This window comes from Lemur catta, chromosome 8 (genome assembly GCF_020740605.2).
Source record: "Lemur catta isolate mLemCat1 chromosome 8, mLemCat1.pri, whole genome shotgun sequence".
Lineage (NCBI taxonomy): Eukaryota > Metazoa > Chordata > Mammalia > Primates > Lemuridae > Lemur > Lemur catta.
Window position 1 is genome coordinate 30,338,077 of NC_059135.1, and position 16,797 is coordinate 30,354,873.

Below are 16,797 nucleotides of genomic sequence, written 5' to 3' on the forward strand. Positions count from 1 at the left end.
TTTCACCTCAGGCAATCTTTCCCAAATTTGCAAACACCCTTTTTAATTTAAAATTTTTTTTCTTCTCCCTACCCAGTTGCTTTATACGTTTTTCTTACTCCTCCAACTGCCTTTATCCTATACATAAAAGCTTAGCAATTACTGGGGCTGGGCAAGTCAGACTTGGCCCAAGGCTCTGAAATGTAGAGGGACTAACCACATTTTAAAAAATTAAGTATTTAAAAATCTTGTGCAAATTGATTCTGCCACTCTGCCCTCAGAAATGCCATCCTCCTCCCAGTTCCCAGCCTCCAGCATCCAGCTGGCTCCTGCCCATAGCAGTCTCTGTAGCAGTCAGGGGTGGAGGTAGAGACCCAAAGGAAAGAAAGGAAAGGAAGAAAACAGAGGAGAGGAGAGGAGAGGAGAGGAGAGGAGAGAAGAGGGGAGGGGAGGGGAGGGGAGGGTAAGAAAAAGAAAGAAAAAAAGGAAGAGATAAGGAGAAAGGGAGGAAGGGAGGAAGAGAGGAGAGAGGAAGAAAAAAGAAAGAGGGAGAGAAAGAAAGAGAGAGAGAAAGAGAGAGAGAGAGAGAAGAAAGAGAAGAAAGAAAAGAAAGAAAAGAAGGAATCTTTTAGCCTGGGGAGCCCCCTTGTGCGGCTTCCTTCCTGGCTGCTTCCCCACCCGTGCTGGGATTGAGATGAGACAAAAAGGGGCACCAAAACACTGAGTAATTAAGATGTATAAAAATAATAAATAAATAAATAACCTTGTAATGCAATATTTCTAAAAATCAACGTTTTTACAATTAAAATAAAAATTAATGCATAGAAATCCATGATGAACAAAATACAGTATCCACATTTTAAATAAAAACAACCAGTTTGTTCGTTTGTTTTACAACACCCCCCTACCCCGCCCGCCCCCCTTACTGTTCCGAACGCAGCGGCGGTTCCGATCAGCCCCCGGGCCCCTCCCCGCCCCGCCCCCGCCTGAGGGTTGAACGAGATGTCTCGACAAATTGATAACGAGGGGCTTTATATAGTTCCCGAATTGTAGGGCGTTTACTAACTTTTTCTACTTGGTTCACAATATTGGACATTTTGGTGCGTACGCGTAAGGAGCCCACCTTTCCCTGTTGCCTGGGGCTCAATGTGCCCGGAGAGGGCGCCGCTTCCCGCCCAGCAGTCCCTCCTCCTGCGCTCTCCGGCCGCGCCACTCCCGCGGGCTCTTCGCCCCTGTGCCTTCAAACACGCTTTTCTTTAAGGACCAATGTTCATGAAAAATGGCACACTCAATATCCAGGCTTTTTCTTCTTGTTTCAAAAATACCAAAATATGGCAAAACAATTGCTTTCAGCCATAAACGACATTATAAATCAACATTTGTAAATTGGCCCCGGAACTAAAGCATTATTTACCTGTTTCTAGAGAGGGGAAAACATGTTCTAAGTTTCAAACAACTCCCTTGCAAATAAGTATTCAAGACATGATTTTTTTGTTGGTGAGGGGCCTAATGCTTTTTAGAAACGTGTTTAGGAAAATTTACATATACATTGTAATACGTGAAAAAAGAGGTTCTTTAGTTCCAAACTACTGCTGTTAATTTTTAGCAAAAAAAAAAAAAAGTGACTTACAATGCCCAGCTTGAGATCAGAATGCCAGGATATATCAACAGAATAGGTTTTGCCAACAAACCTGAGTTTGCCAACAGACCTGAGTTTGCCAACAGACCTGACAAAGAAGTGTAAGACAGAGAAGTGTAACATTACTAGGCACATACTGCATAGAAATAATTCAGACATAGAGGAACATCTTATTTAAAATTATATTAAAATATTCTTGACTCTAATGTCTAATTACTTATAAGTGAATATAGGAATTATGAATATTTGTGTCAACAATTCTCATATAGCATGTAAAAATATTCCATGCTAAAAATATTAAGTTAGCATCTGCTTACCTACATCTGGTGATTAGTCATTCAACCCACAAATTATTTTTTGGTACGAGATGAGTAGAAGCATTGCTATTTAGGTCATTCTCCCAAATGTTAGCAGTAGGTTTTTGCTCTTCATTTTGGTCATTATCTTCTTGCATAAAGGTCAGCAACATAGTAAAATACTCCCAGATATCAATGAGAGTTGGGTGCCCCTTTTCTAAAGTCTCTCCCACTTGGAATCTCAGCATCCATTTTTTAAAACAAAGGTCTAAGTTGTTCTTAACTACACTTTTTAACTTGAGAGAGAAAATGTAATCTAACTCAGTAAGAATAAAGAGTGTAACACACACACACACAACCTCTATTTTTAATGGTTAAGTAGAATAAGATACACAGACTACAACTCTACAACTACTGCTGGGAAGATCTTTCAGCAGTATATTTTTTAAATGCCTCTTTCATCATTTCTGATTAAATGTCCTCAAGTTCCCCCACTTAACCTATCAAGTGTAGATTCTCAGCTTGGCTTCTAACAACCTGACTCTATCCTGCCTCACCTATTCCCCTAGTATCCGCCTACTCTTCATTGGAGCCACGCACTCACTGTCAAACCTTCCAAGTTTTTCTGACTGAACTTCCACATATCTCTCATTTGACATGTTCCTCCCTCCTCCATACCTACCCCTCCTTCAAGTCTGGGCTGAGGTTCTGTCTCTGCTCTAAACCTTTCCTTGCCCTCCCCTTCCCAACACAGACCTCCCCCAAGGCTGAGCCCCTGGGTTGCTAATCACAATCAACTGATTGCTAAACACAGCAATCAGTCCAATCTGTGCATTCTAATCACTATTTTTATTATTTTCCTAACAAATTGGCAAGTATGCTCTTGCAGGGTATGAACTATACCTTATACCTCTTTTAAAGTCCTAATAAATGACTGTCAAATTAAATAGTAGTACTTACATGAGTGTGAATGCACCCCACTCCCACCCCCACACATATATACAGATACAGAGGATGGGCCCCTGGAACCAGCGTTTACTTATTACTCATTCTCACCCTACTCAGAGGCATTTTTCTGTGTACTGCCCTCCCATGCCCAGTTTCTAATACTGGCCTTCATTGACCCTGTTATTTCTTTTCTGTCATCCACTATCATCTGCTTTTTGAGCCCTACTTTTTATTTTTTTATTTTTCCTACCTTTTATATTAATCCTGAACTCCATTTAACACCTTGATCCAGCAGGGGTTGAAGTAGGAAGAAAACAAGATTTGGAGTTTGAGTCCCTCTACCATTTGGAATAGTTGAATTAACTTGGACAAGTCACTGGGGCTCAGTTTCTTCATCTGTATTTTAGGAATAATGACATCTACCATGGGGTGGTTTTGAGGATGTGCTACACACATGAAACACTTGGGAAATAGTACAACATTATAAAATATATTGTATTACAATATTATTAAAATTGGCCCAAATATCATTACTTCCCAGAGGGTGTATCACACACCACCCCACACACACTTGTGGATTGCTCTGGGGCAGATAAGCCATTGCCTTCAGTCCTTCTGCCCTTTTAGGTCAGCACAATCCTTTTCTTCTATGACTTTTAAGGATAAGAAAGTAGGAGAAACACTCCTCAATTCTTTCCAGTGGGCAGTCAATCCGAGGATACGAACTAGAACCAATGGCAATCAGGTAGCTGGCAGAAAAGGCAAGTACTTATGACTACTTCAATGACCTGCATTTCAACAAGTTGTTAAACTGCTAAATCTCAATAAACAAATTTATTAAACAGCCAGTAAAGTGCAAGGCACTGTGCTAGCCTCTAGAGAATTGAAAAATGAGTAAAACACTGCCTGGGAGCTGGAGCTCAGTCTCTAATAAGAGAGACAGGTGTGTAAATTAGTGTTATATATGCCATGATAAAAGAACTTATATTTGTAAGTAGAGTCAACCCAGATTGTGCACGGAGAGTATTGAGTCTATGACAATATACAGACAGACATATTTGGATATCTTTTCTTTTTTCTCTTCAAGGTCAGATTGTTTCCAGTAGGAAACTAGCATTGCTATCATACCATCTATTTGTTTTTTTAAATGCTTGGGTTTTGAATATCTATTCTATACCTTGACCCCACACCCTCTATATCTAGTGCCCAGTTCTTGACTCTACTTCACAGCAAACCTTGTTGAAGGAGATGTCTTCACCTTCTCACCTCCTATTCTCTCTTTAACTCACCCCAATAAATCTGTGTCTACTGCTCCACCAAATTTGCTCTTGCCAAGCCTCCAAAGATTCCATGTTATCAAAATCCAAAGGCTACTTCTCAGATCTTATCTGCCTTTACTCTTTGGTGTCATTCAACACCATTTATCATGCCACCCTTCCTGAAAGCTTCTTTGATTTCTGTGAAGTGGGCACTTTCTTGGTTTTCCTCCTACCTCTTTGGGGACTCCAGTCGTCTTTGCTGGCTCCTCCTCCCCTGTTCAACATCCAAATTTGGGTAGACCCAGTTTTCAGTCAGGACCTCATCAACATTTTCTTATCTACATTTTGCTCCTAGGAAATTTCATCTAGTTCCTTGGCTTTGAATGGCATTCATATGCAAATAACTCTTAAATCTCTTTCTCCAGCCCCAATTTTTCCCTAGAACACCAACTGCCAATTTAACATTTCCACTTGACTGCCTAAAAGGTATCCGAAAGTTAATATGTCAAAAACAGACCTCTTGAACCATGCCACGATGCTTCTCCTTAGTTTTCTCCAGTTCAGACGATGGAATCCCCATCAATCAGTTGCTCAAGAAAATATACTCAGGCAACAGACAAATCAAATCTCATGTCTAACCTAGCAGTAAATCATGTAAATTCTACTTCCAGAGAATAACTTTATCCACTTCTATAGTCACACTGCTAGTCCAAGGCATCACCAGCTCTCATCTGGCCTAATGCAATACCTGTTACTTAGTCTCCTCGCTTCCATTCTAACTCTCCTAAAATATATTCAGTCCAAATGAACTTAAACAAAAATATTAATTTTATTAAATCCTAACTCTTGAGCAAATATCTTTTTAAATATTCTGTGTAATACAATGGAAAGTACATGTATATAAAACACGAGCCAGAATGAACTTTCAAAAATACAAATCAGATCAGGTCACTCTCCACTTAAAATTTTCTGATGCATTTAGAATAAAATACAAAGTCATACCCTGGCCTACCAACCCCTACATGATCATTACAACCTCATTTTCTACCACTTTTCTCTCTCACCCATTCTCTGCTAGATACTTTGCCTTCTTTCTGTTTCTCAAAAACAAATTATTTCTCCCCTCAGAAAACTCAGCAAGATCCTGGGCCAGATCCTCTCCATCTTCTCAATCTCTAAATAGAGTGTCCCAGGGCTCAGGCTTCATACTGCTGCTCTTTTCTATTAATAACTTTTAAAGTAGTATCTCCAGCTTTGATTATTCTCTTCAATGTAAGATTCCTATATGCAACTGCCTACTTGACACTTCCATTTGATACCTAATACCCATATAAAATATATAAAGTGTCTAAATATGAAAACCTAATACTTCCTTCCCATATCCCCAAACATACTTTTTCTAGTCTTTCCTATCTTAATAAATGACAGCTCATTTTTACCAATAACTCAAGCCTAATTCTTCTCTTTCTCTCAAAGCTCATGTCTAATCTATGAGCAAATCCTGTAAGCTCTACCTTCAGAATACATCCAGAATCTAATTGCTTTTCACCTCCTCCTTTGCTACTCAGGGCTAAGCCATCATGACTGTTTGCCTTAGCTATTGCAATAGCCTCTTACTGATCTCTCTGCTTTCACTCTTCCACTGTTAGTCTGTTTTCTACTCTCCACATAGCAGAAGAATCATCTCTTTAAAAACTGAAGGCAGATTATGACACCTTCTGCTCAAAGCCCTCCAAGGGTTGCCGGTATCACTCAGATAAACCCATAATCCTTTTCATGGCCAGAGCCTCTTTCCACCTTCTCTCTTTGGCCCTAGCAGCACTGCCTTCTTTGCCTTTGCAGTTACTTGTTCCCTTTGCCTGGAGTGCCAGACAACCACATGGTTCATGTCCTTACTTTTTTACAGGTCTCTGTTCAGATGTCTTCCTAGAAGAGAGGCTTTCCTTACTTACTTTATATAAAATTGTACCTCTCCCTTATATTCCCTTATCTTTCTTTATTGTTCTCAATAACAACACATACAACATTTACTATGTGCCAGGTACTATTCTTAAGCACTTTATGTACGTTAGGTCATTTAATCCTCACATCATCCCATAAAGTAGGCAACGTTAATACCCCTGTTTTATGGATGAGAAAACTGAGGCACATAGAGGTTAAATAACCTTGTGCCAAGGTCACAAAGCTAGTAAGTGCTGGAGTTGAAATTTGGATGCAGGCTGTCTGGCTCCAGCATGTGCTTTTAGTTTCTACACTATTTTGCCTTTTTATGGCCCTAGTCACTACCATATTTTATATTCATTTATTATCTCCCACTCTTCCCATTTGTTTCAGTTACTGCTGCGTAACCAACCACCTCAAAAGCTGGTGGCTTAAATCAACGACTTATTTCTCAGGAATTCAGGCAGGGCTTGACTAGGCTGTTCTTTTGCTCCAGTTGGCATTGGCTGGTATCACTCACTCAGCTGCATTTAGCTGCTGACTGGGCTGGCCTGGAAGGTCCCAGAAAGCTTTACTCACATGTCTGGCACCTCAATGCATGGCCATGTGGCCTCTCTCTTCACATTGTCTCTTATCAATTTGTAGTACAGTATGGCAGCTGGCTTCTCAGATAGGAATGTGGAAGGTACCAGTTCCCTTTAAGACCTTGATTGAAAACTTCCAGAACGTCATTTCTGCCACATTCTGTTAGCTTAAAAAAAAAAAAAAAATCACAAGGCTAGCCCATATTTGAAGTGAGAGGAAATAGGTTCCATCTCTTGATGTCAAGAGTGGCATTTGTATGCACAGAGGGAAGAACTGATGGCTGCCATCTCTGGAGACTATTTTCCACACCACCAGAGTTTAAGTTTTGGGCTCAGCAAAACTGACCGGCCGTGTGGAAGTCCTGGCTGAAGCTGGACACCTTTGCTTCACAGTGGTGCCAATTCTAAGGGTTGTGTGATTTCCTGAACCTGTGCAGGAGTGGACAAGTTTGCTTGAACTGTTGCAGAATAACACTTTTGCAGGTGGGCGGAAGATCAGGGAGGCGATTGAGTTGAGGGTGATGGTGAATGTGATAGATCGTTTACACGTAGGAGCTTCGGAACCTGACTTCACATCTGTCATTGATGGTCTTATTTAGGTTTGCAGGTCCAGCTATGGCACACTGCCTAGCAGAAGAGAGTTCGTACCCACTGTGTGCGGAATGGCAGCAACCGGAAAATCTTCGCGGGAGGACTAGGGGGTGCAGGCTGGCTGGGGGTGGGGTTGTGGATGCGACAAACAGACTGTCGTGAAACTGTATGCGGGGCAAGACAGGTTTTACTCAAATTGTACATTGAGGAGCCCTGAGGTAACCATAGGGCAGGGCAATTCGTTTCCTCCTATCCCACTCCATCCTTTGGGGTTGCAACTAAGCAGTAAAAACAGTGTGGACACCAGGACAAACTGGCGCCGCGTGGCGATGACGTCATTCGTGTTGGCGGGAGGCGACCACCATTAGGGTACACATAAAAGCACTCTGAAGATATTTTAGCCTTTTCACGTTTATACTTCCGGCTCTCGCGGTATGAGGTGATAACAAAACGACAACAGGTCCCAACCACGCTGCCGGCCGCCTGTTACCATGGAAGCGCTTAGGCAGCTAGGTCCGGACGGCTCCATTTTACGTCATCGCAGAGTGCGCCCTAAGGGCTGATGGCTCCGCCCTAGCCTAAGGTGGGGGACAGTGCTCCTGAGAACGTTGCCTGTAGTGCCTAACGCGTCCAAAGAATTTTGATCCCCACCAGACGCCGTCAACATTTTCCCAGTGTAACCCCACCCACTCCTAGAGCAATCCCCGCCCGCCTTTACGCTCGCCTGCCTCCTTGCATCCCCGCCCCTGTCCGGAGGCCCCGCCCCCATGAATCAGCTGATCTGGCGGACCCGTGGGGTTGCCGGGCTCGCGCCAGATGCAGAGCGCGGTGCTGCCGGTGGAGCGTCAGGTGAGCGAGCTCGGGTCCGGGTTTGGCCCTTAGCTTCATAGGGCTGCTCGTCTGCGACCTCCTGTGTGCGGGAGGCCGGAGTCCGAGAGCGAGGCAGGGCCTCAGGCCGAGGCCTGGAAGCGCGCTGCGGGGGCCTGCGGAGACCGCATCCGCGTCTTCTCAGCTCTGCGTCGGACCGACGGCGCCTGCTTGTAGAGGAGCGCCAGACGCGGCCCCTGGTCTCGGTCCTAGGTTCTCCTGCTCGCTGGCGTCCCTCCCTGCCACTGCGGTGGTCTCAGTCTCCTGAAATTCCTCCATGCCCCCTCTTCCCGCCTCCACCACGCTGCTCTCCACCCATTCATTCACGAGGATTTATTGAATGAGCAGATAAACCGGGGTCCCTGGCTATGAACCTTGGTGAGTGCCCCAGGCGGGTTTGCCACAGGTTGCACATCGCGGTCAAGAGTGTACCAAGAGTTTTAGTTGCTTGAAAAGGCGGTTGTGGAAAAAAGAAAATGACTTTGATATTAAGAATTAGTGGTTTCGCCAAGTCCTTTAGTGTGTCAAATGATCCATTAGAGAATGTAAGTTCTTTTGAAAAGTGAAGACAGGGAAATAACACAGGGGCTATCGTAAGGAAATGTTCCTGACGCTGGTGTTGGTCCTCAGGGTAAGAGGGCTACTTTGGAGACAGGCAACCATAGGGTGGTAGAAGCGTTCTATTGCTTAGGGCTTTGATGATGAGGGAAGAGGAAAAATAACACTGTTTGAAATGACATATCCAAGTACAGTATTCTTTTGCTGGTTTAGGATGCAGAAGGAAATAGCTGTTGTACCCAAATGAAGATTCTTACTCCATTGCCCTTATATTTGTTGGTGGCTGTAAATGTTCTTAAACGGCCGTAAGGAATAAAATTGAGTGATGTGTGTTTATTCTGAGCGGGTATGAAAATTCAGCACACCTATTGGTTACACCTTTTTTCCCCGTTTAACGTATATATGTATGATTTGGAGTGACCACTTGGCCTTTGAGTCAATGAATACTTAAAGAATTTAAAGCAGTAAAAAATTTGCTTTTGCAGTAAATAGCAATATTTTAACCTTAACGTAAGCATAATGATTAAGATACTAGGCTTTGGACCTGGACATACCCAGAAACATGTCCACTTACTACTTTGACTTTGGGCAAGTTATTTAATCTCTCTGCCTCAACTCCATTGTCTCTAAATTGGGGATAAAAATGCTTTCCTGATAATAATACCTTTACATGTAATGGTTCATTTATCGTTTATTACAGTGCCTGGCCCATGGTAAATATTCAATACATATTAGCTGTTTTTATAGTTATTAATTTCTTCGACTCCATCATGACCCATACAGACTCTTTTTTTTCTAAGTGGTGGGGAAGAGAGCTGAACATTTTATGGAAACAGCTATAAAATATGATTTCAAGTTGGTCTGTAGTAACTTTAGTATTCCATAAGGGCATTTAATATGGAAAAGATGCTGATAGAATCCATAACTAGTTTGAATTTATTAGTTCCTAAACTCTCACTAGTATTGGCAGATTTAAGGTTCATAGTTGTAACATGAAAAGTTCAATGCTGTTTCACAGTATTAAAATTTGAAAAGATAATGATCCAGAAAATAAAGTACTAAACAGATAATTTTGGAGGGAAAAAAAAAACTTGCATGGCATATGCAAGCCACTGATTTTTTTAAAATTTATTTACACAACGTAAGCGAGAGAGAATTCCTTCTCTCCAAATTTCAGTTTTTCAGAATTCAGTTTGTCTTTTTTTTTTTTTTTTCAACTCTTCTTACTATCATTCCCAATAGGTTGTCATTTAGAACAAATACTTTGGGCATTTTGACTGTTAAAGAAGCAAAGGGTGTGCTAAGAACTTCATTGAGACCTGATTTTAGTTTTTGTGTGATTAAGTGGAAAGTACTTTTAATCTACCTTTTCATGAAAAACATGGGTTTAAAGCAGTAATTGCTAGGTCCATTTTCAAAAAATGGTATTTTCAAAGAATGTGAATGACTTGTAAAAACTTTTTATAATTCTGTATTAATGTGAGACTAGGTAAGATATGAGTTGTAAAAACTAGGAAGGAAGGTAGAGTGGTGGTTTTTGAGATTGTATAAAACAAGGCCTGCTTTGATATAGTGTGGCTGGTGTTGAATCCCTCTCTCAGTCACTCAGATGACTACTGTGAGGATTTTGTGACTTCTAAATCATTTAAGTCTTTTTATAACTTTGTGGAATTAAATCTACCATGTATTCCAACTGTATTAGGGATATAGATTTTGCTGGTCCAGTTTTTTTTTCTTTTTAACAATTTTTTTTCTTTTAACTCTTCTCCATTGATGACCAAATAATTCTGTCATCAGTAACAAGAAAGTAGTAGGTTTTGTAGGGTATCAGTCCTTAAGAAAATGCTTGGTAACCACAAATAAAATACCAACAAACTATGACTTGGTTCTTTTTGGTATCGAGTGTATTTTCCTCTCCCTGTCTCTCATTCCTCTGTATGTGTGATGGTGCAGTCTTTAGCTTATGTCTTGATGATTGCCTGCATGTGGCTGAACTAATTGATATATGTGGATAGAGCAAAAATATTTAAATTGTCGAGGTAGTGAGTATCTTTTTTAAATTTGAGGAAAATATACAATTTTCTCAACTTCTATGAGAAAACGACTAGGGCCTTTTAGTTAGGGTTCAGTTGGCTGCCAGTGAATTATGCTCAGAGAGAAGATCAGCTTTAGTCTCATTAATTCCACAAATTGATCATCTCTTGTTTCCCTTAGTTATCACATGTTATTTAAATATTTGTCTTCTGAGTCATCACACAGTTCTCCCCTATTAGGGGGTTGATGATTTTAGACCTAATAATGGCATCTGGGTGGGCTATCATTCCAGGGTTCTTTTCTTCCATAGCCTAAATTTTTGTTGAGCCAAATTCTTAACTAAACTTGGAGCATCGCCCAAGCAAACATGTAACAAGGATGATTATAGCAGCTCTTTAAAATAGCAATAAAGTAGAACAATCCAATTGTAGGGATTAGTAGGGAAATGGATAAACTGGTTTATTCATGCAATCAAATACTATACCTTCATAAAAATGAATAAGGTCTATACTTATCAACATATATACATCTCAAGTATGTAATGTTGAGTGAAAAAAGCAAGTTGCCAAAGGATACATACAGTAAGATGCATTTATGTACACTTTTAAAACAATATAATAGCATACATTGTTTATTGATTTTATATATATGACAAAAGTACATAAAAGTATGTATAAAAACACATGGGAATGAGATATAGTAACTGTAGGAATAGTAGCTAATTCTGGGTGGAGCTCCTTCAGCTCTATGTATAACCTTTTTTTCCTATAATTTAAAGAAAGCTGAAGGAAATATGAAAATGTTATTATCTGTTAAACGAGGTGATGGGTACATGGATTTGTTATTTACTTTTACAGTTTTATATATAGTTAAAATAGTTTGTGAAACTAGCACTTTAATAAAAATTTTTATTTATAATCAAGGCTCTTTCCCAGTGTGCTTTCTTTATTTTACTTTGTACCATCAAAGACTCTGGAAAACTAACTCTCTCTCCCTGCAATAAGAAAGGAGTGTGTCAGTGCAGCTCTGCTGTGTAAAGCTTCTCTAAGGAGAGGAGACAGACATAATTATTTGGTCAATTTTGCTTTGCTGTTTGACCCTGTGCTCCTGAGAAAATGCTTTCTTTAGGATATGAGGAATGATCCTTCTATAAAGGCTGTAGGGGAATTAAAATTCTAGAGGCTCTTGGGAAATGCAGCATATACTCATCATGAGCTCTCAAAGTATAGTGGATCAAGTTGTATCATAATGCCCTGAAAGGAATTTGGACATTTTGTATCTGAGCAAGTCAGATACAGAATTACCACAGATTTCTTGTAGTCATTAACACTTGTTAAAGTTTAGGTTGGTTACATTTTATTACAATGTAGTAAACCTGAGTTTATACTGTGACTACAGATGTCCTAGTTACTGCTCAAAGAAAATAATTCTCTCTCTACAGATATTAATAAGTTAACATGATGACAATGTGTTAAGTGGTTGAATAATGAATAATAAATTTAATAGCTGGTTCCTAATATTACCTCAGTATTTAAACTTGTGAATTAAACAATATTTTCATTCCTAATCAAGAAGACTTGTTACTAGCATTTTCAAAATAAGTGAAACTTGTATCTCCAGAGTAATATTATTTGATATGTATACTTTCTGTTTAGTTATGTGGCCCCTCAATGATCTTAAGCACTATTATCAATTAATAAAATAAATCATACTTTGAACTGTATTTCTAATACTGCCTTTAAAAATTGTGGCCATTTTAATAAAAGAATAGTAACAAAATTAAAGGAATAATGAATTTGTATCAAGACTTATTCATCAGGACACTGTACCATGTAATGATAGGCACAAATTCAGTACCTGGGAATTTGAAATTCAATTGCCAGAATTGTGATATATATCAAAGTGTTTCATGGGAGTTTTAATAATCCTGAAAAATGCATTTTAAACATACGCGGTAGGTACAAAAAGGAGCTAAAAGGGCATTGCTGGGTATTTATTTTACTGTTTACATATCCTCCCCCAACCCCCCATGGGTGATTTCCCTTTTAGAAGATTCCTACAATCAGAAGATTACAGTTTTATTAGGTTTCAGCAAGCCATGAAAAAACAAAAACAAAACTATGAAGTCTTCCTGTCCTTGATCATACCAAAAGCTGTCTACTGTACTAAGGAGAAAGTGACTATTCTTTCCTGGGTTATGTCTAACATTTGCGAAGTGACATGATATAAAAATGTCTTCACCATTGGGAAATACTATTAGCAAATTATGTATGAGAGTTTCTGTTATGAGAAGATAACTTTACTTTTGTATCTATTATTGACTTTTGTTATGGGCACTAGAAACCTATAGCATTTGGAAGTCTGCAGATTGGAACTTAAGATCAAGGACTGTCTCATTCAAGTACTCACTTAAATCTGGCCAGCTTGTACAGAATGGTTACTGTGGGTACAAGAGTGTACCAATGAATAAGTCATAGTCTCTGACCTCCAGGAGTTTATATTATATTTTGAATCAATGGCTTAGTATGTGCATCATCCTATTAGTAACAACATTATAAATAATAAGCTTTCCAGGCCAGCATACTGAATTTATTCAGTGCATTAACTTATGCTGAATCAACGTTTAAAGACTAGTCAGCTCCCTCAATGGTATCAGGCAATGCTTCCTGTGCAGCACTTAAGGCTGAGAGGGCCAGGATTTGAAGTGACCTCTACCTTTCTTGGTGGTTGTTTGGTCAAGGGTTCAGTGCAAGGTGAGTTTTACTCAACCTTCTTTACTGGTTGGTGAAGGCTTCAGTGGCAGGATCCAGGAAGTAGCAGTCATTGGTGTATAGATTATTGGTAAATCAGGTGTTTTGAGTCAAAGGTTGCCTTAATCTATATGTAAACATACTGACTGAGCCTCTAAAAGCAAATATTTATTAAGCATTTACTGGGCCCTTAAATTATTGTTTACTGCATTCACAGTATAAACTCCGGTTTACTGCATTGTAGTAAAATGTAACCAACTCAAACTTTAAAAAGAAAGTGTTAATGGCTGCATGAAATCTGTAGTACTTCTGTATCTAAGTAGTCATCGTATGTCCATATTCCTTTCAGGGCATTATGATACAGTTTGCTCCTCCAGTATTTTTATTGTCTTATCTGAATGTCTAGTCATTCTAATCATTAATTATCATTACTCTTGTAACTTTGTATCATTACTCTTGTAAAATAATTATTTGACTATTCTAATTAAAATATCCAGTTTTTCTTTTTATTTTAAAAATGGGGTCTCTCTATGTTGTCCAGGCTGGAATGCAGGCATGATTACTGTGCCCAGCCAATATGCATATTTTAAACCAGTGAATGAGACAGGAGAATAAGTCTAGGAGGGCCCAGGTTTGCTAGTGTCAATTAGCTTTCTTATGCCTTAAGGGTACTGTCTACTCTATAGAGAGCCATTATTCTAGTCACAAAGAGAACATACTAGTATGGAAACTCCTTAAGGGCAGGAACTTTTTATTTACAGATATTTATTGAGTACCTGTTATACACCAGGACTGTGCTAAGCAGCTGGGATATAATTGAGAATAAAATCAGTTACCCTGCTTCCATGGAAATTTTAGACTAGCATAGTACTTGGAATATAGTAGATGAAAAGAATACATGTAGTTTTAGTTTTGAAATTTAAGCATTTGAAAGTTATTGTACTTATGACTTGCAAATTTACCTTTCACTAAATTATGGCAAAAAGACTTTAGAAAATAAAATTTACTAGAGATGAATACATAGGATCCTGGATGATTTAATTTTCTCTTTGCATTTGGGTAATAGTCTACTAACACATTTCTATATCACATTTAAAATTTTATTTATATCCTACCTTGTTCCAAAAAGGATTTAAAGCAGCTTACAAAAATATATAGATATGGTAAGGTAAAATAAAGAAACAATGAATGGAGCCAGGAGTGAGATTAGAATATACAACACACATACTATGAAGTCCTAGTAACTTACAGGTACCATCATATGGGACTCTTACCCTCCCACCACAAAATTTGTAATCCTGCCTATATCTGTACTTGTCATCTCCTTTCTTCTTTTAAAAAATATAGGCCCTTTCTCTTGTGAAAAAAATCAATTCCTCCACACATGTTCTGATGGCATCCTTTTTCATGTAATTTAGGACTTTGGCTCTGCTCTCTGTCCTCATATCCCCTACATCTAGGATCACAGCCATTGTGCAAACATTTCAACTTTCTCTCATCTCCCCAACCTCAAACAAAACAAAACCCTTCATTTTTCCATTTCCCTCCAGTTACTGGTCCATTTCTTTGCTATTTCAACTTTTTCAAAAGAATCATCCACTGAAAATAGTTATTTTTACATCATCACCTCCCATTTATACTCAGTATACTCCGATCTGGTTTTCACTCACCAAAGAAACCACTGAAATTGTGGCCAAGTTCAGCAGTGATATCTGTGTTGGCAAATCCAATGACGCTTTTTAGTTTTCATGAGACATCAGCTGCCTTGACCCTCCTCCCTGAAATATATTCTGTTTTGCTTTCATATGCCCACACCATACTCATGTTTCTCCTTGCTTTTAGACCACTTCTCACCTCAGTTCTCTTTGCTTGGTCCTCATCCTGTCCAACCTCTAGGTGTAGGACCTCCTTACAGTTTGATCCTGTGTCTCTCTTTTTTCTTTACACATACTCCAAGGACATTATCTTGATTTCAAATATTATCCATATGCCTTCACAAGTTTATATCAATAGCTGAGATCTTTCTTCTGAACTCCATGCTCATATATTCAGTTGCTCACTTGGTATGTACTCTTGGATTTCTCAGAGGCATCTTGAGCTTAACATAAAAACAAATCTTATCTTTCACTTCTGAGTCCTGTCCCCCTCACTTTTTCCATTTCAGCACTTGGAACCACCAACACATCCTCCTCCTCCTCTATCCCCTCCCTGTGTCTAATCACCAAGTACTAGTTGTTCTGCCCCCAAAGCACCTCTGTCATTCATTCATCTCTTTCTGGTTCACCAAATTGGCTGCCTTGTATGAAACTAAAGAGCCCAGACCTCCTTCCTACACTGAGAAGATGAGCCAGTGAGTATTTGCAGGCAGCATAATTAATTTGGGTGCTGTACATGGGCATGTTCATCATAAAATTGGCTTAAAATGTTTGAAACAAATGTATTAAAGGTTGGTGCAAAAATAATTGTGGTTTTGGACCACGAATTTTAAATCTTTATATGTAGGCTTAAACACATCTTTATGAATCAAAATAGGAACCACTACAATCAATACATTTTTGCCAGTGAGAAATAAGTTTATTTCTGTAACACAAAAATCCGTGCTTCAGGATTCCACGAACTCTTGGAAAGCATTTCTTGCATCCTGCTGGTTGTGGAAGTGTTTGCCCTGCAAAAAGTTGTCAAGATGCTTGAAGAAGTGGTCAGTTGGCAAGAGGTCAGGTGAATATGGAGCATGAGGCAAAATTTTGTAGCCCAATTAATTCAACTTTTGAAGAATTGGTTGTGTGACCTGTGGTCAGGCATTGTCGTGGAGAAGAATTGGGCCCTTTCTGTTGACCAATGATAGCTGCAGGTGTTGAAGTTTTCAGTGTATCTCATCGATTTGCTGAGCATACTTCTCAGATGTATGTTTCACCAGGATTCAGAAAGCTGTAGCAGATCAGACCCACAGCAGACCACCAAACAGTGACCATGACCTTTTTTTGGTGCAAATTTGGCTTTGGGAAGTGCTTTGGAGCTTCTTCTCAGTCCAGCCACTGGGGTGGTTGTCACCAGCTGTCGTATAAAATTCACTTTTCTTCGCACGTCACAATCCTCACAATCTGATCAAGAAATTGGTCATTGTTGTTGCATACGATAAGAGAAGACGACACTTCAGAACGATGATTTTTTTGATTCTTGGTCAGCTCATGAGGCATCCACTTATTGAGCTTTTTCACCTTTCCAATTTGCTTCAAATGCCAAATGCTGGTAGAATGGTTGACGTTGAGTTCCTCAGCAACTTCTTGTGTGGTTATAAGAGGATCAGCTTTGATGATTGCTCTCAGCTGGTTGTTGTCAACTTCTGATGGC

General features: G+C 39.4%; 1 protein-coding gene across 5 annotated transcripts in view; it reads left to right on the plus strand.

The window, feature by feature from the left end:
• Window positions 1-7,889: 7,889 nt before the first annotated feature.
• The window catches only part of ALS2 (alsin Rho guanine nucleotide exchange factor ALS2), a 75,129-nt gene continuing 66,221 nt past the window's right edge, over window positions 7,890-16,797 (plus strand). For 4 of the 5 annotated variants that reach the window (XR_006736945.1, XM_045559723.1, XM_045559724.1 and 1 more), the window contains exon 1: window positions 8,018-8,086. The gene's annotated coding sequence lies outside the window, so the exon portion shown is untranslated. Of the gene's footprint in view, window positions 8,087-16,797 lie in introns of all 5 variants that reach the window. The other variant, XM_045559721.1, reaches the window with a different exon arrangement.